Source organism: Tupaia chinensis, unplaced genomic scaffold (genome assembly GCF_000334495.1).
Source record: "Tupaia chinensis unplaced genomic scaffold, TupChi_1.0 Scaffold000416_1, whole genome shotgun sequence".
NCBI lineage: Eukaryota > Metazoa > Chordata > Mammalia > Scandentia > Tupaiidae > Tupaia > Tupaia belangeri.
The window spans coordinates 3,874,334-3,901,533 of NW_006159921.1; the positions used below are offsets into that span (position 1 = coordinate 3,874,334).

The following is a 27,200-nucleotide window of genomic DNA, read 5'->3' on the forward strand; positions in this document are numbered from 1 at the left end:
GAAAGAGATGTAACAGATTACAATGCAAGGCAGAGTGAAACAAGTGCCATAAAAAAAGTATGACCAATGTGCTGAGGGAACATAGCAGAATTATTCCTTTCTCTGGAATGCAGAGGGAAAATTCAGACGGGCACTTTCTGGACTGGATCTGGAGAAATGAAGACCACTATAGGCTGAAAATAAAAAGGAATGGAGTGGAGGCATAGAGTCAAGGCACAGAGGTTCTGGACAATTGGAGGGAGTTATGAGTAGACAAGTGGACAGGAGTGTGTGGTGATAGAATGTAATGGAACTTATCTCAGAAAGTAGGCTGGGGCTAGACTGGAGACAAATGATAGGGATTTGAGAAGGAAAATGTCAGTGCAGATGATGAAGATCCCTCTGTTCAAGTCACTGTGGACAATGAACTGACGTGAGTAGCTGGAAGCAGGAAGACTGATGGTGAGGGCCTGTGAGAGGATAAATCAAGAGATGGAAGTGGGACAGACATTAGAGGTAGAACTTACAGAACTTGTCAATGATACAGAATGAGAAAGAGAGAGAGAAAGAAGCTGAAAGTGACATTTAAAGTTTTAGCCTATGTGATGGCAGATGATGGTAACAATTGATTCTAGTATACACACATAGAGGTAATTTGGGCATTCATGTTATGGCCTATGAACTTTACTTATTTACTTAATGAGCAAGAGAGACAAATAGTCAGAAGCTGGCACCTTTAATTCAGTATTGCCAGGCCCTTCCAGCCTGTCAGCCAGCCAGGATCATGAGCACACTCCTGGGCCTGCCTGTCATGTTCAGATCAACCCAGGGTCCCAACCCAAGGCCTCCATAGTGCTTCAGTATCATGCAACGGCACCTGCCTGTGCCACTGTGGTTGGGCCTATGTATTTTTTTAAGACAGAGAAAAGAGCAGAGGAGTGAGTCCTTAGGGTCAGATGAATTTACCTAGACTGCTTTGAAACTGTTTAGTTCCAGGTGAAGTCCAGGTTGTGACAGATGAACTGCCTCTAGAAAGAAGCAGGGCCATTTGTAGGAGGAATGGATGCAAATTTTCTAAGAAAGCTTCTCATTAAATGTGAGTGTTTGAAGTTTCTCACTGGAGTTGTTTAGCCCGGTGGAAAGAACCTGGGTTTGAGCTTGAATCCTTGAGCTGCTCCTTACCAGCTGTGTGACCTTGGGCAAGTTGCTTTTCATTGTTAGACCTCATTTTTTTCCATTTGTAAAATAATAGAGTTGAACTAGTTAAATTCAGAGATTCATTATACTATCCTCTGACTTGTGAAATTCAACTTTTAAAATTTCAGAATAATAGTGAAATTAAGCCAAAGTCCATCAATATCAGAAGCCAGTAAGTCCACTTTCCCCTACAAAATCCTGCTTATGTTTTGAGAATGTCCATATATCATTACAAATGTATGTCTGTCCTGTGGTTGGTTTGTAAGACGTAAATTCAAAGTGATCATGTTTCGATAGTTTAAGCAAGATTTTTTCATTTCTTTCTTTTCTTTCCTTTATTTATTATTTTTTTTAGGGAGTGCCTTTTCATCAAAAATCTCAAAATTAAATTATAAGAAGAAAGTGGCAGTCCTTTACTGTGGTCAGGAGAGCCTGGCCAGCCTACTTCCGTTCCCTAATCTCTTGACCTTCCTTAGGGTGCGGCTGCTCAATAACGGCTTGACTCTTTTTTCAAAAAATAAAATGTGCTACTTATCAAAAGCTGCTAAAAAGGGGACAAAAAATAGGAAAAGAAAACTAACACCCCAGGGTGTATCTGAACGTGCTTATTATGTGCGAAGTTGTTAGTAATGAATGTGAAACTCTTCCTCCTCCCTCTCACTTTCTAAGCCCCAAAGAAAAAAAAGAAAAGGGTGGGGGAGGGCATTGGCTATTCAATCCAAAGCAGACCTTTTCAAAAGGTGCAGACCTTCATAGGCGTGTTATTTCTTGATTATTTTATTTTAAGCTCCAGTTAATCTTTCAGTCTAAAAGTAACGGGTCCCAAATTATCCTGAGAAACCCTCTTCTGGAAATTTTCTCTAAGTCTTGGAGAGTAGATACATGACATTCAAAAAGACTCTTCAAAAAGAAATGGTTCCTGTGACTTCTAGTGTGATTCGATGACAAAGTGTTTATCTGAACTAATCATGTGAGATTTTCCAGTGTTGCAGTTTTGAGAAATGGGATTCTCTTGAGGAGGTTGCGAACACTTCACTGAAAGCTTTCCAAGAACGGCCTCATAACGTCCTCTCAGCAGCCTCTCTCCGGGCTGTAGCACTGATGTGATAATCAGAGTCCATGCTTCTGAAAAGTCTTCTTGTTCTGGCTGCCACCCTCCTTTCAGTCATCATTAGAATTCTCAAGCTATGAATCCCCTATTGTCTATATGAGCCCAGGATCCCCCACACCATGCCGAGGAAGGAATGTGAGCCTCCTAGGTCTGGCTGTAAGTCTCAACCTTATCCAGCAGGTCACAAAGCCCCATTTATAAACAGCCTCAAAGTTTTATCATAATTCTTTATCTGCTCAGCCCCATATATCCTCTAGGGCAGCCAGGAGACATTTGGTAATGAAGCCCATTTATCCTCATTTTCTCAATTGGCACACTTAAAGTTCTAATATTTATGTTCACACTGTCCTAATTTTGGATGTCAAAGATACCATAGTAGACAAGTAACTTTGCTGAAGGGTAATTGACTCATATGGAAAAGTTCACCAGCGTCTGATACATGATGTGGTTTGTCTTATTACCAATCATTGCATCACAAATAGTTACTTTTAATAGCTCACTGAAAAAATAATAATAAATGTTGCCATTTATCAAGTACTTTCTGTGTGCCATGCAGCAATATCACTGAATTCTCACACCTTTCAAAGTAGGATTATCTACTTCTTACTGATGGGAAAACTAAAATTCAGAGAGATTAATTAGCTTGTTTATGTGTGTTTAGGGGCTGAGCTGAGACTCAAACCCATGTCTCAGACGTATTTCTACCTGCTCCTTTGCCTCTTCTCTGGAATACGTTTTGTGATTTGTTTTAAATTAGTGTAACATAATTATTTTTCATCAGAAATGTACTAAGAATTATGAATTTAGGGCCGATAAAATGCTTCGGCCAGCTGAGATCTAGTCTGAGAAATGAGATCTAGTCTGATAAGCATTAGCACAATGTCAGGTCCAAATAGGAATTTGTAGCATATTTTTCACCTATCAATAGGTGGCAGTATTCGCTTAAATCTCTCCAAGAACAGCCCGTACAGGTTGCTTCTAACAACCATCCCCAAGGCCATCTGTATTCTTTGATGTACTCGATTTGGTCATAACGAATAGCATGTGCAGTGAGTGGGTTGCTAACTAAATCTCAGTCATGTCTCTGTGTAGTGGGATTTGGATTGTAATGGGGCTGTGGTAGAGGTCTATGATCCATCACAGAGGCATTGGGATCCCTCTCCATTTATGACAAGCATTTTGGCCATTTCTCCATGAAGGTCTTTTGTCGGCAATTCAAAGTCAAAGATGATTTCTATGTGTACATTTTAAGAAAGTTGTGCAGAATTCTCAATTTAAAAATGAAATGGCTAATGCTCTATGATTTGCTCATTTATAAGCCAGAGAAAATTTGTTCAGATTAAGACAATAAAGCAATTAGCAGATTCATGGTTTTAACCTCCCTGAAGCCCTATGTACGTGTATAACTACACCTCAAATTTTATGAATCTTCATTAGGAAGCATAAAAGTTGGAGTCCATAAGGTAAGCATTCAGTAGGCAAGTCAAAGTGCCCAAGATAATGAGTCAATATATGTACTAAAGAATAAATAACCTTGTTGAATTTTTGGCAAACTTTTCTTCCTTCACCCATGTTTTCCTTTTCCTTATCCTTCTCCTTTTTTAAAGAAAAATGTAAAAAAAAAAATCTTAACATCAAAAATACCTGTAATTAAAAGCATTAGCACAGAGTCAGTCTCTACTCCCTAGCTGCCAACAGGAGTCTGCCTGAGAGAGTTTAGTTTTATACAATCAAGAAAACAGGTGTGGGGGCAGACCAGAGGGTAAAAGCTGTAAGGTTCTTACATCTTTCTTTATGCTGGCTTCTCCACTTTTATTTGGGATACTTGGAACTGATCATTTGCAGTGACGGCCGAGAAGCACTTAGAAATCAATCAGCTAAGATGAGGAATCCTAACTCTCAGAACTAAGATTCCCAGGAGACCAGATTTTCTTAAAATAAGAACTCAGATTGGCTGGTGGACTAAGGAAGGTGACCTTGAAGCAACATATTAACCCCTCTTTTATGCCCCTAAGTAGAATGAATGTCTTTCTTCTCTCTCATTGTATAATTTGTAAATATATTAGCAATCTAAGCACTAACTTCATTAAAGTTACTTGGGGCTGTATTTTCCTAACTGGGTTGAAATCCAGACAAGATTGGGGCCTCTTTGTTAACCTTTGATTTTTTTCTCTCTTAGTGCATATACTTGAATCCTGTGTATGGTAAATAATTTGAATACATATGTGTTTAATTGAGCAGAATTAAAGAGGAACATACTTTCATCCACTTCTAGAAAAATTATGGCTTGAGTGCTAAATACTATACATGGGCCACATTTTTTACTTCTCTCATTTCTTGTTCTTCCATTTCACATCATCATTAGCAACTATATGCATATCTGCCAAAGCCCATCTCACTTCCAGAACCAGTAATTAACTAATTTTATATCCTCAGCAAGGCCACCTTATTTTGCAGAATGCCCTGGTTGTAGCAAAGTTAAATAAAGAGACAGGCAAAGAGCAGTAACAAGGGGCATTAAGTGACCTTCATTGAGTATATCATTCTAATTACTAATATTACCTGCCTTTGTGGTTTGGAGGCCCAATCCACACTAAAAAGCTGAGCATGACAATCCTGTTTCCTAACTGTATCTACCACTGTGTCCCATTTTAGGGCAAAGCTAAGCATAAGGAAAGACATTCATCTTCAAAAGCTTACAAAATTACAATCCATTCATTAGGCATATCAGGATATATTGCCATGCTTGGAAAATAAATGATCTAGCTGAAGATCCAAGGCATAATGAAGTTGTCAAAGCAACAGTGCAGCTGTAGATTGTCTGATTATATGTTAACTGTACCGGCTACTCAGGGACACACTAGGAAGGTAAATTGTTGTCATATTTTCCACCACTTTCCCAGCCTTGTCCCTAGCCATGGTGATAAATCTGATAATACCTCTAGGAGCACATGGAAAACAACAATAACAACAACAAACCAGAAAGAAATAGCATCTTGTTCAGATGGTCTCTTATTCCTAGCATTGCTGGAATCTTTTCCCCTCCTGCGGCTCCAATCTGTCATCTTCTTTTTACAAAATGACCATGACAAGGAGTGTAAGTTTAGCTTCTGGGCCTTCAAACAAACATTTCACAATAGACTTCCTTAGTCTTTGTTAACTTCAAAATAAGCAGCAGTCTAGCAAGAAAGCTTTAACTACGTGGGTGGGATCCACACCTTCCTTATGAGTCAGAGATGAAGGCAGGTCTAGTTTTCCTTTTGGGCGAAGGGTCTAAGCAGGTTGATTTGCAGTGTCTTTTGACACTGTAATCTGTTTAAAGATTCTCTTGGCCTTTTATTTTATTTTTAAAAAATACTCCCAGCTTTCTGCTCAGTTAAGTGAAGGGGTCAAACTAGATGATCTTGAAGGCCACTGATAGCTCTTAACATGCTATGATATCAAGAGACTAATAGAGTGCTTAGCATATTGAACATCTCTGCCACGAAGATGGAATGTTTTATTTCTACCCAGATATTCTAGGTCTGTAAAGGACATGTGTTCTGATACTTCACAGTCAATATATGTGACAGCTCTTGATGCTGCACTACATTCTGCTTTAAATATGTATTATGTACCAGGAATGTTAGCTTAAAAAAACAAAACGAAACAAAACTAATGTAGACATCCGTGACTTATTCATTAATAGAACCCTACATCTATTCAGTTTTCATTAAATAAAGCCAACGAGGTGGCTGTATTCGTTGGACTGATGCTTACAATATAGTTCAGAAGTTTTTAATTCTTTGGTAACTCCAGGGAACCCCACTCAGTGGGTGGTGATTTGCGTGAGGAATCTGGATAGTTTTGGTGGTCAGTCAAACCATAGAGAACACTCTCCTCCGTCCACCTCATTTATTTTTTTCTTTTGAGTGCCAGTCAAAATGAGTTTTTATAAGCTCTTCCAGGAACATTTCTGTTTGGAGTCTCAGTCCAGGCTTAAGTTGAATTTTAGGCCCCTAAGACCAAATTTCAGAAAGGTCCTCTCACCCTTGGTTAACTGCTAAATAAATAAATCTCCAAAGAGGACTTCCCTGTTTTCCAGGTCCTCTTTCTCCATTTATTTCATAAGCTAAGAGTTCCTTAGGTGATATTTGCATGACTGGTTTGTGACCCAGTCTCCTGCCAAATTGTTCACCTTCCTGCCCCACAAGAAATACTGCACCAATTTGACAAAAGGGCAGTTTTCTTTAATTCATCTTCATAACTTCATGGAATCAAATCTTATCATTGAAGAGAGAATTATTTGTAATTAATCATTGTTAGAATTCAAAATTCTAAGGTCAAGAAGAAAGGAGAAAGCTAATTGTATTTACATAAACATATAATGAAGATACCTATGATAAGACTCAGCAATTAGAACAGCCTTCAGCACTGTCAGTTAAACACTAGACTGTAAATGCCATTTTACCGATTAACATTACTCTCATTGAAAGGAAAAAGTTCTTCCCCTTTCCTCTAAAAACACCAGATCAGGTTTGTTGTACAAATGTCAGAAGCATCTGACCTAAAGCACACCACAGTGAAAGGGCATTTAATGAGTTGGACAAGAAAGGAAAACAGAGGGAAAAATAAAAAGTTAAAAAATTTGTGTAACACTTTTCCAGAAGGCTTTATGGATTTGTCTTGTTAAATTTTAGTGTCATCTCTATTTTTCTAGTCTTCCCCAACAGATGTTGGCAGAGCTCTTTTATTCCTGGCCTAGTTCTTCTGTCTTCAGACTCTTTTCCCACTTTTTTTTCCTTCGTTCTACCCCAGACCCAGAACTCCCATGAGAGGAGACACAAGAGGGTCTGAATGGGGTACTCTGACCACTGTGTAAGATTGTTCAGCACTTTTAAAGGACTGCATATGCCAAGCACTCGGTGTAATTCTTCTCTGGCATTTTCAGATCTATTGGATATAGGAGAGCAAAGACATTGAGTGGAATTAGAAACTCAATGGCTTGTTTACTTCATTCACTATTTGGAAGAAAAATCCAAGATTTTGCTCAGAGATATTAAAAGTACAGCAACAAGTGCCTGCCTTCTGTGCTGTCATTCTAGTTAGGATTGGATAGTCTCAAAGGGAGGTCACAGTATTCTACCTTTTCTTCAGACCCTCAACACTCAAATTCAGCCTATCAAAGGCAGCCATTCTCATTGCTCTTTTAGTGATTTACTTTCAGCATCACGAAACAGTAGGAATTTTTCGTGACATTTGCAACTCCAGCATACATTTACTTCTCAAAGAACAACCATAACAAACTCACTATTCCCTCCAGATATGTACATTAGTAAGAAAATCAAGTACCTAGGAGCATTTACACTTTATCATCCAAATATTAATTTAGTGCTAAGTGGCATGTGAGCAGGAGAAATTGTGGCTATTTTAATGGATTGAAAAAGAGGCTGAAGGGAGCTATATGCTACCAAGTGAAATACATTTATACTTGAACAAGAATAGCTGATTATTTTGAGTATGGTAGCATTGAATAGTTGAGATTGAGAGTAGATCTTTGCCTTAGAGGGCATCAAGCAACACCCAGGGACCCTAGGTTAGAGTAAAATGGTTGTGAGGTCTGTTTGAAGAAAAAAATCACCATTGCTTTCAGTTACTCTAAAATCATTCCTTTTGTCTTTTCTCTACTTCTGTGCCATTCTCTACTGCACCCTTATCTAAAAGACTCTGAGGCTCAGGATAAAGTAGCATATTACAGGTAAAAGCAAGTTAAGTTGGAGAGTCATTATTGGAAAATGTTTACAACATTGAAAATGAAATACTAGAGTCAGATCTGAAAAACAGGCTCTGGTTTACTGCCTTTTTTTTTTTTTTTTTGGAGAGGTTTTTGCTATAGGGCACGTGCGCTCACCAGACAGACAGAGAGAGAGAGACATAGAGACAGAAAGCGAGAAATCACCCCCCAGGGGGGATGGTCACGCCGCATTCTCCTCCATTCTCCTCTCGGGATCTTGGGCACACACGCACACGCGCCCGGGTCCGGAAAGCGAACCGCGGTCGACTATGTGGGAGTCCAGTGACATAGCCATTATGCTAACTGCTGGTTCCCTGGTTTACTGCTTCTTAGCTGTGACTCTTTGGAAAGTAACTTGACCAGTCTTAATTTCTTTATCTATAACACAGAATTAATAGGAGTCACCCTGAAAGCTTAACTCTACATGTCACAACAGAAGATATACAAATGGTCAATAATGTATGAAAAGGTGCTCTCCATGATTAGTCATCAGAGAGTTGCAAAATAAAACCACGATGAGACAGCAGTTTACACCCACTAGGATCAAGTGGTTGGTGAGGATGTGGAACAACTGGAATGTACATGGGCTGCTGATGGAAGTATAAAATGGCATAATAACTTTGGAGAACTGTTTGGCAGTTTCTCATAAAGTTAAATACATGTACCTTATGACTCAGCACTTCCAGTTTTGGATTTTACCCCCCAAAAAGGAACATAAATGCCCACAAAAAGAATTGTACAAGAATATTTATGGCAGCTTGTCAAAATAGTCGAACCAGAAATAGTCCAAATGTCATCGATAGAATAAAAGATAAACAAATTTTGGTATATTAATTCTATGGCCTACTACTCAACAATTAAAAGGAAGGAATACTGAGACACATGGCAATGTGAATAAGTGGATCTCCAAAACATCAGATTGAGTTAAAGAAGCTAGACACAATAAAATACTTGCTATATGATTACATTTCTATGAAGACCAAAAACTGGCAAAGCTAATCAATAGTGGTAGAAATTAGAACGTTGTTTCCCAGGATTGAGGTAATGGAAATATTTGATTGGACAGCATCAGAAAGAAACTTTTAGGCATGTTGGATATGTTCTATATCTTGTGTTAGGTGTTGGTTAGGTGGGTATATATTATTATTGAGACACATCTAATCAAACACATGTATACCTATTTGTTATATATAAATTATATTCCAACTAATTAAAAAAAATGCCATGTAAATCTGAGTTGTTACCATTTGATAGATAAGATAGAATATAGACTAGTTTCCTTAGAATGGGCAGACATATAGTGATGGCATTTAGATATCAAGTGTGAGACTCCAGGATGTGAACCCAGGCTGCAGCCCAAGGGCTTAGAGAACAGGATGGAGAGCCATTGTCTTCCCATCTCAAGGTCTTGGATGCTACTAGCCCATGTGATTCTCTTTATGAGAATCAGAAAAACAAACAAACAAACCCTCTTCCTTCCTCTTTCCACAGCACACTGTAGAGCAGAGTTTGGCTATGTGACTTCCTAGGTCAGGCTTGTTTATGTAAGAAACAATCTACACTGCTCTACATGAGGACCCTTGTTAAAGCCTTTGCATATATCATTGCATCTGCCTAAAACGTTTGTATCTGATTTCAAAGGACTAGCGCCCTTTCATTCCTCAAGTGTTGACTTTAATACCATTTCTTGAGGGAGGAGCTATCCTTTCCTCATTCCCATTAATCTCTATCTTCAGCACCTTGCTGTTTTTCTAGAAGCATCAGCCATATTTGTAATGATTCTTCCTTTACTGAGTCTTTGTCAGTCTTCCTGTTCTAGACTTTGAATTCCATGGGAACAGGGAATCTATCTATTGTCCACCATAATACCCCAAGGTGTAATATAGTGCCTAGTACAAAGTATGTGCTCGACAAATGTCTGATCAGTGACAAAATCAGATGCAGATTTGGGAAGATGTGAGGATAGAAGCTGGTAACTTTCCCAGTGATCTAGCAAGGGTTAAACAGCTGGAGAGAGAAGAAGAAAAGAAGTCCAGGGAGGACTATGGAAGGGCAGATATCTGGCAGTTAGGATAGTTGGAATTAGGAAAGAAATACTGCAAAAGTGGGAAACAAAGAACAGAATTGCCTATGTTGAAGATTATTTATAAGTGTGAGAGAGCAGGCATTGGGAAAATAAGTCAGGATCAGATCAGTGGAATGAAAAACTAGATGCTAAACCCAAGGGCTCCTGAGATTGATTTCCTTTTATATTTTGGTGTTAAACTATAGAAGCAGGGCTGGGCTCCAGATAAGGTCAGATCAAAACACCCTGGTGATCACAGCTAGGTACATGTAGAAAACCAAGCACCTTCTTATAGAAAAGTATTACTTAATTTTAAGCTGTTCAGAGCCAAGATGAGAGTGGAGGAAACATAGAACCCAATAGTACTATTAGGTAGATTGAGACATGCTTTTGATAGCCAAACAACACCATTCAGGATGTGGAGGGTAGATCCACCATAGTCAGGCTAACATTGGGTGGTGAGGATGAAGGATGGGAATATGTATATGGGAATAAGGTGTTCTAGAATGGGTCTGTCTCTTTAGGACCAAGGTTTTAAATGAACCATAACTCTGAAGGGAGATTGCAAAAAGTTCTAGATTCTGGGAACAAAGAGTGATCATAAAGTAACATAAATAACATAAGATGATGGGACTACTTGTAGAGTCTTTTATACCCAGTAATTCTTTTGAGTCCCAGAGAAATCCTGTGAAGGGAAGTAGCATGGGAAGAATCTGAATTTACAGATGAGAAAAGTGATGTCCAAGTCTCATGCCTAGAAAGATTAGAGCTTCTCCTTTGTAAAGCAGCGACAACAAAACAAAAAATGAAACTCTATTAAATGTGATGACCTTTAACTTTAATTTCTATTTCTAGAAAAAGAACAAGATAAACCCAAACCAAGCAGAAGTGAAGAAATAGATATAAGCAATTAAGAAAATAATCCTATTTATAATAGTATATAAAAATACTTATGAAATTAACTTAACAAAGGAGGTAAAAAGTATGTATACTAAAGACTACAAAACACTGAAGAAAGAAATTTAAAAAGATACAAATAAATGGAAATATTTCCCATGTTTATTGATCAGAAGAATTAATATTATTAAATATCTTTACTACATAAGCAATCTATAGTTTCAATCCATTGCTTATCAAAACTCCAGTGGAGGGACCAGCAGGTGGCATGTTGGTTATTAAGGCACTGGTCCCAGAGCTAGCAACTTGATTTCTCACTTTGTCTCTCTCTAGTGATAACATATGCCCTATAGCAAAAGAAATAATAATAATATTAGCACCAAATAAAATTTAAAAAGACTCCAATGGATTTTTTACAGACATAGAAAAAAAAATCTTAAAATTCATGTGGAATCACAAAAGACCCACAGTAGCCAAATCTTATGCATATGATCAGAGGCATCACACTACCTGGTTTCAAAATAAACAACAAAACTGTAGTAATTAAAATATTATGGTACTCATAGAAAAACAGACATACAAAGAAATGGAATCAAACATACAGCCCAGAAATAAATCTACCTATCTATGATCGACTGACTTTGATAAAGGTGCCAAAAACACACAATGGGAAAAGTTCAATCTCTTTAATAAGTAGTGTTAGGAAAAATGGATATCCATCAAAATGGATTAAAGATTTAACTGTAAATCCTGAAACTGTAAAACACTTGAATAAAACAGAAAAAAAAATCTTCTTGACATTTGTCTGGGCAATGACTTTTTTGGGTAGGACCCCAAAAGGACCCCAAAATTACTGGCAACAACAAAAATAGAGATTTTTAAATGGGATTTTCTCAAACTAAAAAGTTTCTGCACTTCAAAAGAAGCAATAAACAGAGTAGAGACAATCTATGGAATGGAGGAAAGTACTTGAAAACCATACATTTAATAAATGTTTAATATCCAAAATACATAAGGAACTCAAACAAGTAAATAGCAAGAAAACAAATTGCCCAATTAAAAATGGACAAAAAGATCTGAATATACATTTCTCTAAAGAAGACATTCAAGGTTCCATGCCCATGAGGGGTACTTTCTTATTTTCTCTCTCTTTCTCTCTGGTTAGTGAACACAACCTCTGGCAATTAAAAAAAAGCAAATAGAAGAATGGTTCTCTAAAAAGATAAATAAAATTGACACTTCTGTTAAGACTGAAAAAGAAAAAAAGAAGACATAATTTATTGATTATCAGGAATTAAATGGAGATATCATTAATGACCCTGTGGATATTAGAAGGATAATGAGGAGCCAGCAGATGGCATGGTAGTTAAGGCACTGGACACTCCCACACAGCTAACTATGGTTTGAGTCCTGGACCTGGTGGCTTCCTTTCTCACTTTCCTTATGTCTGCTGTCTTTCTCTGGTCAAATGAAAATGAATTAATAAATAAATAAAATTAAATAAATAGTTCTTTTAAAAAATAATGAGAATAAACTGAGCAATTTTTAAACATATTTTTAATTGCCAGAGGGCATGTGTGCTCAAGAGACAGAGATATATGGAGAGGAAGAGCTAGAGAGAGAGAGGGACCTATGGCGAGGTATGGTCATGATATAATTCCTTCTCTATTTCTCCATCTTGTCAAGACTTGGGGCATACATGCACATGTAGCCAGCATTTCTTTTCCAGCCTCCAGGGAAGAATTTGAACCATGGTTGGCCATGTGAGATCCAGCTCCCTTAACCACAAGGCTATGGGGCCAGCCCTACAAACACAAATCTGACATCTTAGATGAAACGGACCATTTATTCAAAAAACACAAACTACCACAACTCATCCGGTATGAAATAGATAATTTGAATTATCTTTCAACTATTAAGAAAACCGAATTATTCATAATTTGGAGACAGAAAAAAGAAATTTCCAGGGCCAGATTTTTCACTAGAGAATTCCACCAAACATTTAAAGATGAATTAATAAAAATTTTACACAATCTCTTGCAACTTTGAGGAGAAGAGAACATCACAATTTATTTCATGAACTTAATATTGCCCTGATAAGAAAACCAAAGTACCAAAAAAAGAAACCACAAACTGATATTCTTTATAAATATATATGCAAAAACTATTGACCAAATATTAGCACAGAATTTAACAATGTATGTAAGGAATTAGACACCATGACCAAATTTTATTTATTCTAAGACTATAAAGTTGGTTCAGTATTTAAAATCAATCAATGTAATTTACCATATTAACAGATGAAAGAAGAAAACTCACATGATCATATCAATTGATGCAGAAAAAATATTGGACAAAATTCAATATTAATTCACTCATTCATGATAATAACTCTCAGGAAAATTGCAATAGAGGTAACATCCTCAGACTGATTAAAAACACCTTCCAAACATATAGCTAACATCATAGTAAATGGCAAAAGACTTGATTTTCCTTAGGATCAAGAATAGGTCATGAAATCACCTCTCACCACTTTTATTCATCATAGTTCTGGGAGTTCTAGTGAGTGAAAGAAAGTCAGAAAATAAAGAAAAAGACACACACCCACACACAAAATAAACAAAAACAAAATAAAACTTTATCTGTTTATAGACAAAATGATTATCTGTAGAAAATCCCAAAGGATTTACAAAAAGACTCCTAGAACTAGTGAGTGAGTTCATCAAAGCCATAGAATAAAAGATGAACATGCAAAAATCAATTGTATTTCTGTTTAATTGCAACAGCTGTATGGGCACAATTTTAAAATGTAATAACTTTACAATTGCTTAAAAAATGTGTTAGCAGTAAATTTAACAAAACATATACCAGACTTGTAAACTGAAATTACAAAGCATTGATGAAAAAAAATTCAAGAAAGTGCTTAATATGAGACCAGCAGTTAGTGTAATGGCTATGTCGCTGGACTCCCATGTAGTCGACCACAGTTTTAGTTCTGGACCAGGTGGCTTAAATTCATGCCAGGCGTGTGTGTATGTGTGCCCAAGATCCTGAGAGGAAAATGGAGACGAAAGGATTGTGGTGTGACCATCCCCCTTGGGGGTGATTTTTTCCTTTTGTCTCTCTGTCTCTCTTGCAAACACACACACCCTATATCCTCTTAAAAAAAAATGAATGTGCTTAATAAATGTAGTTACATACCATATTCATGGAATGAAGGATTCAAAATAGTAAAAATGTCTGTCAATTCTTTCCTAGTAGGCACGTAAGTTTAATAAAATGCTTGTCAAAATTCCAGCAGGATTATTTGTAGCTATAAAATAAATTTCTCTAAAATATAGTTGGAAAGGCAGATGTACTAGAATAGTTAAAACAATTTATAAAAGAAAAATAAAATGGGAGGAATTATATGCAGTTTCAAGATTTACCATGTAACTAGAGTAAGGAAGGCTATATGGTATTGGTAGAGATAGATACATAGATAAATGAATAGAAAATTTGGAAATTAATTCAAACAAATATGTTCAAATGAGTTCTGTCAAAGGTTCAAAAGTAATCCACCATAGGAACGATAGAATTTCAACAAGTTATGCTGGAGCAATTAGATATCCTGAGGCAAAAACCAACCAAACATATAAACACACAAATAAAGCTTCACAGCTTATACAAAAACTAATTCAAGATGGATTATGAACTCAAATGTAAAACTAAAGCACTTCCAGAAAAAACACTTTAGGACTAGGCAGCATTCTTAGATTTGACACCAAAAGCATCAAGGAAAAAGGAAAAATTGAGAAACTGTATTTTATTAAAATGAACTTCTGTTTTATGAATGATCCTATTGAGAGGATGAAAAGATAAGATGAAGAATGGGTTTAAACACACATCTGACAAAGACAGATATTAAAATGTATAATGAATTCTCAAAACTTAATAAAAACCAAAAATTCTGATTAGAAAATGGGCAAAAGATATGTGATATTTCACAAAAGAGGATGTACAGATGGCAATACACCAATAAGTATTAGAGATAAGTACATGAAATTATATTCAATAACATTAGCCATTGAATGAGCATATCAAATTATATTCAACTTCATTAGACATTAGGGAAATGCAAATTAAAATCACAATGAGATATCACTGCAAACCTATCAGGATGGCTGAACCAAAAATAATGATGACACCAAATGTTGGTGAGGATGGGGAGAAACTAAATCATGCATACATTGCTGGAGGGAATATAAAATTGTATAGCCATTCTGGAAAGAAGTGTGGGAGTTTCCGATAAAACTAAACATGCAACAACCATGTATTCCAGGAACATCACTGCTGGGCAATTATCCCAGAGAAATAAGAACTTGTGTTTGCATAAAATCCTGTACACACATACTCATAGAAGTTTTATTCATAATAGCTAAAAAATGGAAAACAATCCAGTTGTCCATAAATGAATGGCTAAATGAACTGTGGTATATCCATACCCTGGAACACTAGTCAGGTAGGAAAGAAAAGCCTTGATGAATATCCAGAGAATTATGCTAGTAAAAATAAAACATTAAAAGGTTGCATACTGGCCAGCAGGTGCCAGGGTGACTAAGGTGTTGGACTTTCACATGGCTGACCTCAGTTTGGGTCCTAGACCCAGCAGCTTGAAACTCATGCTGGGCATGTGTGCATGCCCAAAATCCCAAAAGGACAATAGAGGGGAAGGGATTGCAATGTGGCCATACCCTCTGGGGGTGATTTCTCACTTTTTCTCCATCCTTCTCTGTCACTCTGGCAATTGCACTTAACCTATAGCAAAACCCTCAAAAAACAAAACAAAACAAAGCAAAACAAAAAAACACAAAGCCTACATACTGTATAACATATCTGTATAACATCTTTGAGATGAAAAATTATAGAAATGGAGACCGGATTAATGGCTATTACAAGTTAAAGAAGAGGTGGTGTGGAGGAAAATGGTGATGGTTGTAAAAGGGCAAGTTGAAGGATCTTTTCTGTGATCAAAATGTTCTGTTTTTTGACTATCTCATTATTAATATCCTGGATGTGATATTGTTATACAGAATGCAACTTATAGGAGAAACTGGGTAAGGGGTACATGAAACCTCCTCCTATTATTTCTTACAGCAACATGTAGATCTACAGTTAGCTCAAAATAAAAAAAAATATAACCAACTAAAACTGATCCACTTTAATAGTCTAGCTTAACCTCTTTTCTATATAGTTCTCATTAGTGGTTTCTTAGCATAAAAGTTGAAGTGAGGGGCCAGATGGTGGTGCAGTGGTATAGCATAACACCATGAGACACACTTACATGGAAAGGTGGCTAGTTTCTATTCGGAGACCTCCCTGAGTATACGAGGCCCACATGTTTCCATAATCTAGGCTGACTAAAGATGGTGGTGAATCTTATCAGGGTGCTATGTCTCTCTATCTGTCTCTGTCTCTCACTCATGGACTAAATATAATAAATGAACTTAACAAAGAAAAGAAAAAAAAGAAAAAATAAAGAAAGAAAAGAACAGAAAAGAAAAGAACAGAACAGAACAGAACAGAAAAGAAAAGAAAAGAAAAGAAAAGAAAAGAAAAGAAAAGAAAAGAAAAAAGAAAAGAAACTACGCAAGCATCAGGAAATGGAGACACCATGGCTGTGCCAACTAGGATGGTAGCAGTCTGGTGCCAAGCAGCAGATGGATTTTGTGCAAACCTCTTACTCCAGTGGCCTGGAGGTGTGCTCCCTGGTTCACTACTGTTTAATGAGGATTTAGTGCAATGTTTTGAAAACATGCGCACAAATTAATAAGTATTATTGCATATAATATTGATCCAAAAGACATTTGAAAAAAGAACTCTGCTCCTTGTACTCCCTCAGAGTTGGTCATGTTGATAATTATACCCGAAGCCTAATGGAGTTGTTAGTTTTCAGATTTACTGATGAAGTAGGAGGAAAGATAAAATTACTTCTCTAAAATTTGGTATCCAACCTACGCATAAATCATCAATTCTTGGTGGAAGGCAAAGTAAGTGGCCTTATATAGTAGACAGAGCATGGATTGCATATTATATTTTTACCAATAAATGCATTTCTAGTAGATTATCCTATAGGTATTGATCAACAAATGTGCAGTAACATATGAACAAATAGGACGTATTTCATTGTGGCAGTGCTTTGGTCACCAAAAGTTGGGATCAATTAAATTATTTAATAGATTTAAGTAGAGTCGTGGGTCTGGTGGCTTGAATGAATACACGTGGTGCCTGTGTGTGAGTGCCCAATATCCCAAGAGAATGGAGGAAAAGTTATTGTAGCATGACTGTCCATCATAGAGGGTGCCTTTTACCATTCCCACTCTCTCCCTCTTTGTCTCTGAAGAGTACACAGGCCATATAGCCAATTAAAAAAATTCATAAAGAGCTTGGTACACATGTATTATGTATTACAGACACAAACAGATATGTAAGGAAAAATTTTAAGAGCAAGTTCCAGACCAATTCTCATTTTTGTGTAAAAAAAAATTATATATTAGGTTGTCTGAAAAGTCATGATGCATTTTCTGTTTTTCTATGCAAAAAAGTATCATGACTTTTCCGACAACCCAATATAAGATGATTATCTTGGGAGGGGGTATCATTACGGGCAACTTTAACTCTGTGCTCTATTTCTGTAGTTTGAGTAGGTAATTATTAATATCAATAACTTTGTAAATCAAAAATGCTTTTATTTTAATAAAGAATATGAGCTTTGCAGTTTAACAGACTTGTGTTTAGATTGCAGACCTTTTATTAACTACGCAAATTTGAACAAATTACTTAACCCAGCAAACAACTTTAGGAGCCACAGTTTTCTTATCTGTAAAATGGGGATAATATTATTTAGTGTATAAAGTTACCATGTGAATTCAGTGAGATAATATAGAATCTAGGGCCTGGCTCAAAATAATTGATCTATGTAGTTCTTTTTCATATCACTGCTGCCAAGACTGTTGAACAGTAGTAGATTTCTGACTATGGTATGTGCCTACAACTTAGTAGTTCCATAAAACCTTCTTATCCACCAGGCCCTGTGGGTTCACTGAATTTTCAAATTGGCTGCTTCATGTTAGTTGTTTTCTATTCTCATCTAAGATCTCAAATGAATATCATTTGCAGTTTTAGTAGCTTAGTTTGGTGTTCATGCTCTATAGACTTGCCCATCCTTCATTCAGTTGTCCAGGTCTATAATTTCTCTGTTCCATCTCTATCATAAGCTAGTTTAGAAATGGAGAGAAACCCTTAGAATCTCTGTATCTTTTTTTTTTTTTTTTTGGAGAGGTTTTTGCTATTTGGGTGCATGTGCTTGCCAGAGAGACAGAGAGGCAGAAAGAGAGAAATCACCCCCACAGGGGGTTTGGCCACGTTGTAATCCCTTCTCCTCCATTCTCCTCTCAGGATCTTGGGCACGCACGTACACGCACCCAACGGAAGTTTTAAGCCACCGGGTCTGGGACTCAAACCGAGGTCGACTATATGGGAGTCCAGTGACAGCCATTACGCCAACTGCTGGTCCCATAATCTCTGTATTTTACACATAATTCAATGAGTTCAGTATTTTTTGTGCTTACTCCCATTTAAGAATGGCAAAACTACAGGACTCTTTGGTAGGATCTCTTATTCGCAACTTTGTTTTGGGATATGAATGTCCATATGGCTTTATTGGTCCCTATAGTAAAGAAGGCCTCTGCTCGGGCCATTACATTACATTACAGAGTTCTAATGCTACATAATGAAAATGGGATGAATAAACCAGCCCAATGGTTTTAGAACATTTGGGATGAAACCAAGCTTTTATGGTTGAATGGTCACAAACTATTATATGACTATATGACATACACTCTGAGACTCTGTGACCCTTAGTGTCCAAAAAGACCCAATCCAATTTGGCAGTGAGTATGCCAAAGAAAAGAGACAGACTAGAGTTTGAGTCCAGCTTATGATAGAAGAGGTGGCATGACTTACATCTTCTAATGTGGATCTGATATAAGAGAAACAACTCCAAATATCCCCTCTTATGGCTGAGAGGTAGCACCAACATATGGGATATTTCTGCCTGTACTGTCTTCTGCCTGTACTGTGGCTATCTGGGACATTATATGCATCCTTCCAGAGACAGCAAACTCACTAACTTTGGAGAAATGGCATCGTTACAAATCTTTGTGAGAACATTGCCTATGGCTACTAATGTAGCATGCCAACTCCTGTTTTCTCTCTCTAGGGATGATGTGGAAAACTAGAGATCATTACTATGCTTTGGAATTAGTGGTCACAATCTTTTGGATTATCTGTATGTATGGCTTTTTTTTTTAAATACTAATTTTTTATTGTGAGAGAGAGTGAGAGGCACTCATAATAAGGTCTCACCATGCTGTGATCCTCTGTCTCTCAGCCAGCCAGGATCATGGTCATGCAGACATACCTGGCATGTTCAAGTCAACCTGGCATATGAACTCAGGTCTTCTATGTGACTCAGTATTGTATAGTAGTGCTCTATCACCTGTACCACCTTGCCTGGATCTTGTAGCATGAATTTCTAATGCAGAACTTCAGGATTTGACTAAGGTTGGAGAGACCCAAATTCTAAGGAACATGGAAAGAGACTTCTTAATATAGACATACAGACAGGAGGGAGATTCTCAGCCTGGTTGGCAATCAGTCAGTTATCTGAGGACTCTGTCTCAACACACTGTCAATGACTGATGTTTGCCTGGCTGTGGAATTATCTTTCTCACATCTTCAGAGTCCTACAGAAGCAATAAAGGCCATATTCTCCAATGCATTTGTACTTGAGCTTGTATGTCTGACCCAAAAATACTGACCTTGAGACTTTCAGTTTGATTCATTTTCTTTTTAAAAAAATGCAATTTCCTGTGTCTAAGGGAGGGGGGAAAGGTTAAAAAATATCATTAAAAAGGCTCCAAAGATTTTTGGGACATCAAATTGCTCTGACAAACCATTTTTATGAGTTAAGTGTAAAGGAAACAGAAACATACGGATTAAATTTCCCTTAAAATACACATGGGCTTAAAAATTAAGGGGGAAAGAAGGACTTGGCAATGTGGGTTGCAGGCTTTGCCAAACCCCAACTCCTGAGAAATAACTTGAGATGCTTGACAAACCCAAAAAGCAGCTGGTTTTGCCCTGTGTCCTCATCGAGTGACATCTAGAGTCCCATGTGACGGGAACCTCTATAACTGAAATATGCTAATTTACGAACTCATTGTCTGATTCTTCAAATTATCCCAAACATTCCCTGTTTTTAAAATTTCTCCCTAAAGGCCTAGCTTTCCTCAGGTTTTCCTTGTACCCAAGCAAAATCACAGAGCAGCATTATAATTCACATTTCATGGGTGAAAATAGAGTGCGATGAGGTCTAAACTATAGGACTGGTGGCAGCTTTCTCAAGATATAAATTTTACCTATGTGTACCTAACACCTGCCTTAAAAATTACATAAAATTATTGGTTCATTAAATTCTATAATGAATTTGTAGACAGATAACAAGCGTAAATTCTCCACAGAGCACTGAGAATTCAGAATAATGCACTTGAACTCGAGTAATAGCATTTATTCATTTATTTGTACATTCATCTTTTCATTCACTAAACAAATGCTTCTGGAGCACAAATGAACTATATGAATTACTAAGAAGAGTAAAAATAAAAGCAGCTAGCAATTAACTGGAGTTTACTATTAGTCAGGTAATGTACTAGCCCCTCAATATGCAGCATCTCCTTTAATGTTTACTTTAACTTTTAGTGATCTACGCTATGACTTCCATTTTCCAAATGAGGAGGAGGCCTAAAGGGATTTAGTAATCTATGGAAGATGGGCTAGAAAGCATAGATCTAGGATTGAAAGCCAAGACTGATGTTAAAGACACCAGGATGCTGTCTTCAAGAACCTTAGAGTCTCTTGGACAAACTAAGACATAGATCAATACAAATGTAATACAGACTTATAAACATCTCAGAAACTTTCAGAGTATGGCGAGATTACTTTCTATTGAGTCCATAAAGGCTTCATGTAGAAGGTAGCTATACAAAGCTATCTTTGTGTAGAGGAGTTTAAACAATGAGTAATGCCTGAATATCAGGGGAGGGATCAGAATCATTCTGTGGGAATCAGGGAATCAGGAATGAGAGAAGCCCAAGGAACAACAGAAAGTACTGCAAAGATGGAGGAAGATCTTACCAAATGCACCTTTACTCAGGCAAATGCAGTTATGCACCATCAACCACAACAAAGGAAAATAAACCCTCCCAAATAATTTAAATAGTTTAGGCAATTTCATCTGCTGTTGTCTCAAAATAAAGAGGAGTCTAGTATTTCCTTGGTTGGGTTCTGACTCTGAGAGTCTCCTGTGTAAGATTTCACAGTGCTAAATATAATTCTAGAGTTTAAAGTGTAGGGTTTTTTTTTTTTTTGAGAAGTATTTGCTATAGGGCGTGTGCACTCGCCAGAAAGACAGAGAGAGAGACAGAGAAATAGAAAGTGAGAAATCACCCCCTCCCCCCAGAGGGGATGGCCATATCTCAATCCCTTCTCCATTCTCCTCTTGAGATCTTGGGCACGCACGCATATGTGCCTGGCATGAGTTTAAGTGACCAGGTCTGGGACTCGAACCGTGGTTGACTACATGGGAGTTCAGTGACATAGCCATTACCCTAACTGCTGGTCCCTAAAGTGTAGATTTTTGCACAGTACGGTCTCTAAACATGTTAGCCGAGTTCTCAGATGAAGTCTGTTCCAGGCTAGAGGAATAAGAGTCTATGCTGATGTTACTGAGGTAGAGTAATTTTGATCATAAGTGGTATTTACCTTATTTGCTCATTTTAGAACTTAACCCTCCTGAATAAATGCAAATCCCCTGTATCTGTTTATTTTGTAAATGAACCTTCAAAATTAGAAGGGTCATGTTGTTAAAAGTGCTTCATGCAGATGTAGTTAAAACAAAATGTAAATTGTGCATGAAAATATATGCAGAAACTAAAATTATTATTAATGGATGAAAATGTATTAACCTCTAAGTATATACAAAAGGAAATATTGTGCTTCAGAAAAAATAAACTATTCCCCTGTTTTTGACATACCAAGCATGTCAGATACTATTGACAGTTTCCCAAAATGTTATTTATTAATAAGAGCAGGGGGTGGGAGGCTTCAGGACCAGGAGATGGATAGTCAATAAACTAGCAGTGTGGCCAAGCAGACTCACCAAAGAACATATAGGGAAGTGGACTTGCAAAAATAAGCCAAAGAACATTGAAGGAGTATGAGTAATGAAGTCTTCAAGAAACTATTATTATATTACGAGTGGACATGAACTTGTATAGCAGAACTATATGATAATAGTTCTTCAACTTTTTGTCTGAATATAAAAGCAAAATATGCTCATTGTAGAAAAAGGAGAATATAAAAAAAAAACACAAAAGATGAACAGGGAAAAGCAAAAGTCATCCATAATGATATCAGAGATAACACTATCTCTTTGTGCATTTTCTTCTGTCTGTGTATATTTTACATGACAAGGGACTTCAGAAAATCTGGTGAAAAATGCAACTTAAGTACAAGTTTATTTTGGTACAAAAATTTGAAATCTATGTATAGTTTTTCATAACATGCATCTTCCATGGACTTTTTGAAAACCCCTGTATAATTAATGAAACAGAGTGATAGGAACCTCTAGCCTGGTGAGGTAAAAGAAAACACTTATACTCTTATGGTTACTTTGGACTTCAGAGGATCACCACTCTCATGTTACTAATGAGAAGGGTCCTGAGTAAATCATTGAGATGTACGGCAAGGACCTTATAAGCCTAACAAACTCATAGCTCTCAAGAGGCTGCTACAAGCAACTTCTGTAGTGGACCAGATCTTTTGAAATATAAGAAGGAGATAAGTGAAACAAGAGTCTCTGAGTTGTCCTGACGTAACACTACCTAAAACCTGTGTTCCAGAAGCTGCTTGATAACTCGTAGTTCCAGAGACCTTTGAAACTCTTGGTGTGCAGGCTCTTACCATGAACAGAATCACAATGTAGAATGCTCAGGCTCTCCTGTTCTTTTCTGTTCTCCAGCAGTGAGCAACAGAAATAGTTAAACCACCAGCAGCTCCCAAACAGTGGTTTCCGCCCTTAGCGACTGCCAGCCCCTGCAGGCTCACCACACACAGCCTCAGAGGTCTGGCTCCAAAGCTTCTCTCTGCCCAGACGCCGCCATAACAATGAGGAGAAAGGAAAACTGTGGCCACCGCAGAGCTTCAGAGGCCAATGATGCAAAGCAGCCTCCACCCTCACTCATGGCCTGTGCCTTTCTTCTCACCCCTTACCTTTCCCCAAAAGTTCACACAAATCTCAGACTCTGCTTCTCAGTCATTTGTTTCACTGTCCCTGAAGAACAATTCTAAAGAGATCCAATGAAGTACACTTCACAGGAAGAAATCTCTGGGCATTTCAGTACTATTCACCATGGCTGAACCCAGTAAAAGAAGAAAAACAGTAAGACCAAGTGTTTGAACAGTATTTGCCAAGCACACCATGTATGTGTATTAGCTAATCTAATATTTGCATTACTCCTAGGAGATCAATATTATCACTCTTCCCATTTTACCAATAAAGGGACAAAGGACCAGAGAGCTTAAACCACTTGTCCAATGTCACTCAGCTGGCAAGAGATGGAAGTGGACTTAAAGACCAGTCTGTCTGACTCTAAAGCTCATGGTTTCTGCTGCCATTCTAACCAGTGTCTTTTAAGAAGATAGCTAGTTTTTTTGTTTGTTTTTTAGAGTTTTTGTTGTTGTTGTTGTTATTGCTATAAGTTATGTGTGCTTGCCAGAGAGACAGAAAATAAGAAATCACCCTCCACGGGAAGATGTTCATACTTTTCCCCCATTTTCCTCTTGGGATTTTGGGCATACATGCACACAATGTCTGCTATGAGTTTCAAGCCGCTGGGTCCAGGACTCAAACAGTGGTCAAACACATGGGAGTCCAGTGCCTTAACCACTATGCCACCTGCTGACCCCGAAGATATGTAGTATTTAATCTGTCAACCAGATTTGTCTATTGGGTTGTCGAGAAAGTAATGATGTATTTTTGCATAGAAAAACAGAAAAATATATCATGATTTTTTCAACAACCTAATAAATGCCAGAGAAGGCCAAATGTTTTCCATTTTTGGAGAATCTTAAATGGTACAGCAGATTCTTAATAGCCTATTTTATATTGGCCAATACAAAGTTCCCTGATTTGCTGGCTTACTTGGTCACCCTCAATGGTATTCAGACTACAGGAAACTTATGGAAGTGGTCTAGGAAGGGCTTGGACAGTTAGTGTATCAATCAGCCTGAGGTTTCAATAAACCTCTATCTCATTAAAAAAACTTGAATTTTTAAAATAAATAAATTCATTATTAACATATAGTAATAATTTTACATATATATACATATGTTTGTAAATTTTTGTGTATATTCTATGTATATGGATATTTATCTTCTGAAGTTTAAGTGTGTTCCCTAAAAAGCATGTGTTAGAAACTTGATCCCCAGTGCAACAGTGTTAAGAGGTGGGACCTTTAAGAGGTGATTAGGCCATGAGGGCGTTTCCTTCATGAATGGATTAATGCTGTAATTGTGGGGGTGGGTTTACTGTTGTGGTATTGGGATCACTAGAAAAGTGAGTTCATCCCCCTTTTCTCTTTCACCCTCTTTGCCCTTCTGCCATGTGATGCTTTTCATCAATTAATGACAGAGCAAGGAGACACTTTTTCAGATGCCAGTCCCTAGATCTCAGACTTCCCAGCCTCTAGAACTGTGGGCAATAAATTCATATTTATTATAAATTACTAAGTTTATGGTATTCTGACAACAATGGACAAAGACAATAAAATGACTGAATATGTGAATGTAATTTTGTGCACACTCACACACATCTTTCTTGATATATCATGGTGGGACCCAGGTTTTCTTAATGCAGAGTAAGTAGTGTTTCTCAAACCTTAGTGTACATTGGAATATCAAGAATGCTTGTTAAAACACAGATTGCTAGGCCCCATTCCCAGAATTTCTAATTCAAAAAGTTTAAAGAGAGAGCAACAGATTCCCAGGTAATGTTGATTCTAATGTTCTGGAGATTACTTTTTTTTTTTTTTTTTCAGAAAGAGTTTTTTTTTTTTCAAATAGGACATGTGTGTTTACTGGATACAGAGAGAGAAAGAGAGAAAGTGAGAAACCACCTCTCCCCACCAGGGGAAATGGCCATGCCACAATTCCTTCTCCTCCATTCTCCTCTTGAGATTTTAGGCTCACATGAACACATGCCTAGTGTGAGTTTAAAGATGCCAGGTCCAGGATTCGAACCACAGTTGACCATGTGGGAGCCCAGCTCCTTAACCACTACACCACCTGCTGACCCCAAGATTACCTTTGAGAACTATAAGGCAGAAGTTAGTCCAAGGCTTGACTTTGATGTTTGAAAGGAAATGACCTTTTCCCCTTCAATTCATGCCATATTGCCTTTCTACTGAAATGATTGATTAGCGATATGACCAGAGAGGATGACCATCTGGTGAATTGGCTCCATTTCATATGAGTCTTCCATATCATGACACAGGTCTTCAGAGGAATGGCTATAGTTTTTGAATTCCCAAGGGTGGTTATTAACAGATAAAACTTAGAGGAAACCTGGTATTTTTCAGTAGGCTAACTTGACACAGTCTCCTCTTTGTCAATAATGAGAAGGGACATTGGCTTCTTTGTTACTTGATGTAATTTCAGAAATGGTCACAAACACACTTAGTCATTTTCTGTATCTGTCCCAGGAACTGAACTTCATCATGCTGCCAGGAAGACCATGCATATTCTTTTGCCAAAATGGTGATTGCAAGTCAAAATGGCCTGTGAAGAGTCTTCTGGCCCTGATGGTTTAGGCCTGTCCCCTGTGCGTTGCTTGGGGAGTTTCTTAGTGTATCAGAGTAGAGGGTATTTAGAATCAGCACTCAGTAATATTTTCATCTAAATTAATGGGTTGAGTTCTGTGGCAGAAAAGTTCTGTTATTTCTGCCAGACTTGGGTTGTCCCTAAATGACACTGTCATAAATAAGCAGGTCAGGCCCTTGCTCCAGTTCGAACTTCTTTGTGTTTTGGGCTATTTTGCTAAAGTGTAATGACATTAGAAAAAAAAAAAAAAAAGCTGTACCAGGCCACACATTCTGTACTATCAAACAATCAAATGCTCAAACTTCTATCTCTGCCCAGGATAGAGAAAGCCAGTTTAACTCCCAACACTAGCATTCTGAGAGAGAACCAGAGTCAAAAACATGTAAGTTTGACTTTTTCTTTGATAAACTTCTTTGGCAAAGTACAGTGACCTGAATTACGGTGTGGCCTGTGGCCCAAGAATTTTGAAGTGATTTCTGGCTTCTCCTGCCCCCAGCCTTTCTTCATGCAGTGGTGTCTGGGCCTTAGTGTTGTGAGTCTATCACTTGGTTTCCAGTGGCACTCATGCATTTTCTTCTTGATTACCAGCTACTGAAGGGGAACAGGGCCACAGATAATCCCAAACAGAGCTAACTCTGAAGCCAATTCCAGATTTTGGTTTGAGAAAGCATTATTTGGTTTCTTTATATAGCTATTCTGCCTTTTGAGCTGATAGCAATACATTTTTTTGTTCCCTGAGTACATTAGGCCTCATGGTGGAGGAGGTGAATCAACAATTTGCTAATCAGGGAACAAAACAAAACCTGAAATTTAGCAAAAGGACTGCTGAATAACCCTTCCAAGGGTGTATCCCCTGAAGAAAGAATTTGCCAAGTGGCTAAACCACATTGAGAAGATGTTTATGCCTAGAATATTAAAGAGAGGGCTTGAGGAACTTCTAGTCTGGGCCACACAGTCTCTCTCAGTACCTCAGAGACGAGGTGGCGATCCTGGGCCTGTCAGAGATAACCAAAGCTCAGCTCTCATCCTTGATGAATTCACGACCCAACAGATGGCTCAATGTTTATTCAGTCACTTATTTATTTATTTATTTAGGAGAGTTTTTTGCCATAGGGCGCATGCACTAGCCAGAAAGACAGAGAGAGACAGAGAGACAGAAAGTAAGAAATCACCCCCCCCAGGGGGAATGGCCACACCAT

At 37.6% G+C, this 27,200-nt stretch overlaps 1 protein-coding gene across 2 annotated transcripts in view; it reads right to left on the reverse strand.

Moving 5' to 3' along the window:
* ANKFN1 (ankyrin repeat and fibronectin type III domain containing 1) overlaps nucleotides 1-27,200 on the reverse strand; it is a 368,177-nt gene that overhangs the window by 194,473 nt on the left and 146,504 nt on the right. Inside the window, exon 1 of one of the 2 annotated variants that reach the window (XM_027774263.1) lies at nucleotides 23,086-23,519. The exons of the other annotated variant lie outside the window; for it this stretch is intronic. The gene's annotated coding sequence lies outside the window, so the exon portion shown is untranslated. Of the gene's footprint in view, nucleotides 1-23,085; nucleotides 23,520-27,200 lie in introns of those variants that run through there. 2 annotated transcript variants of the gene reach the window in all.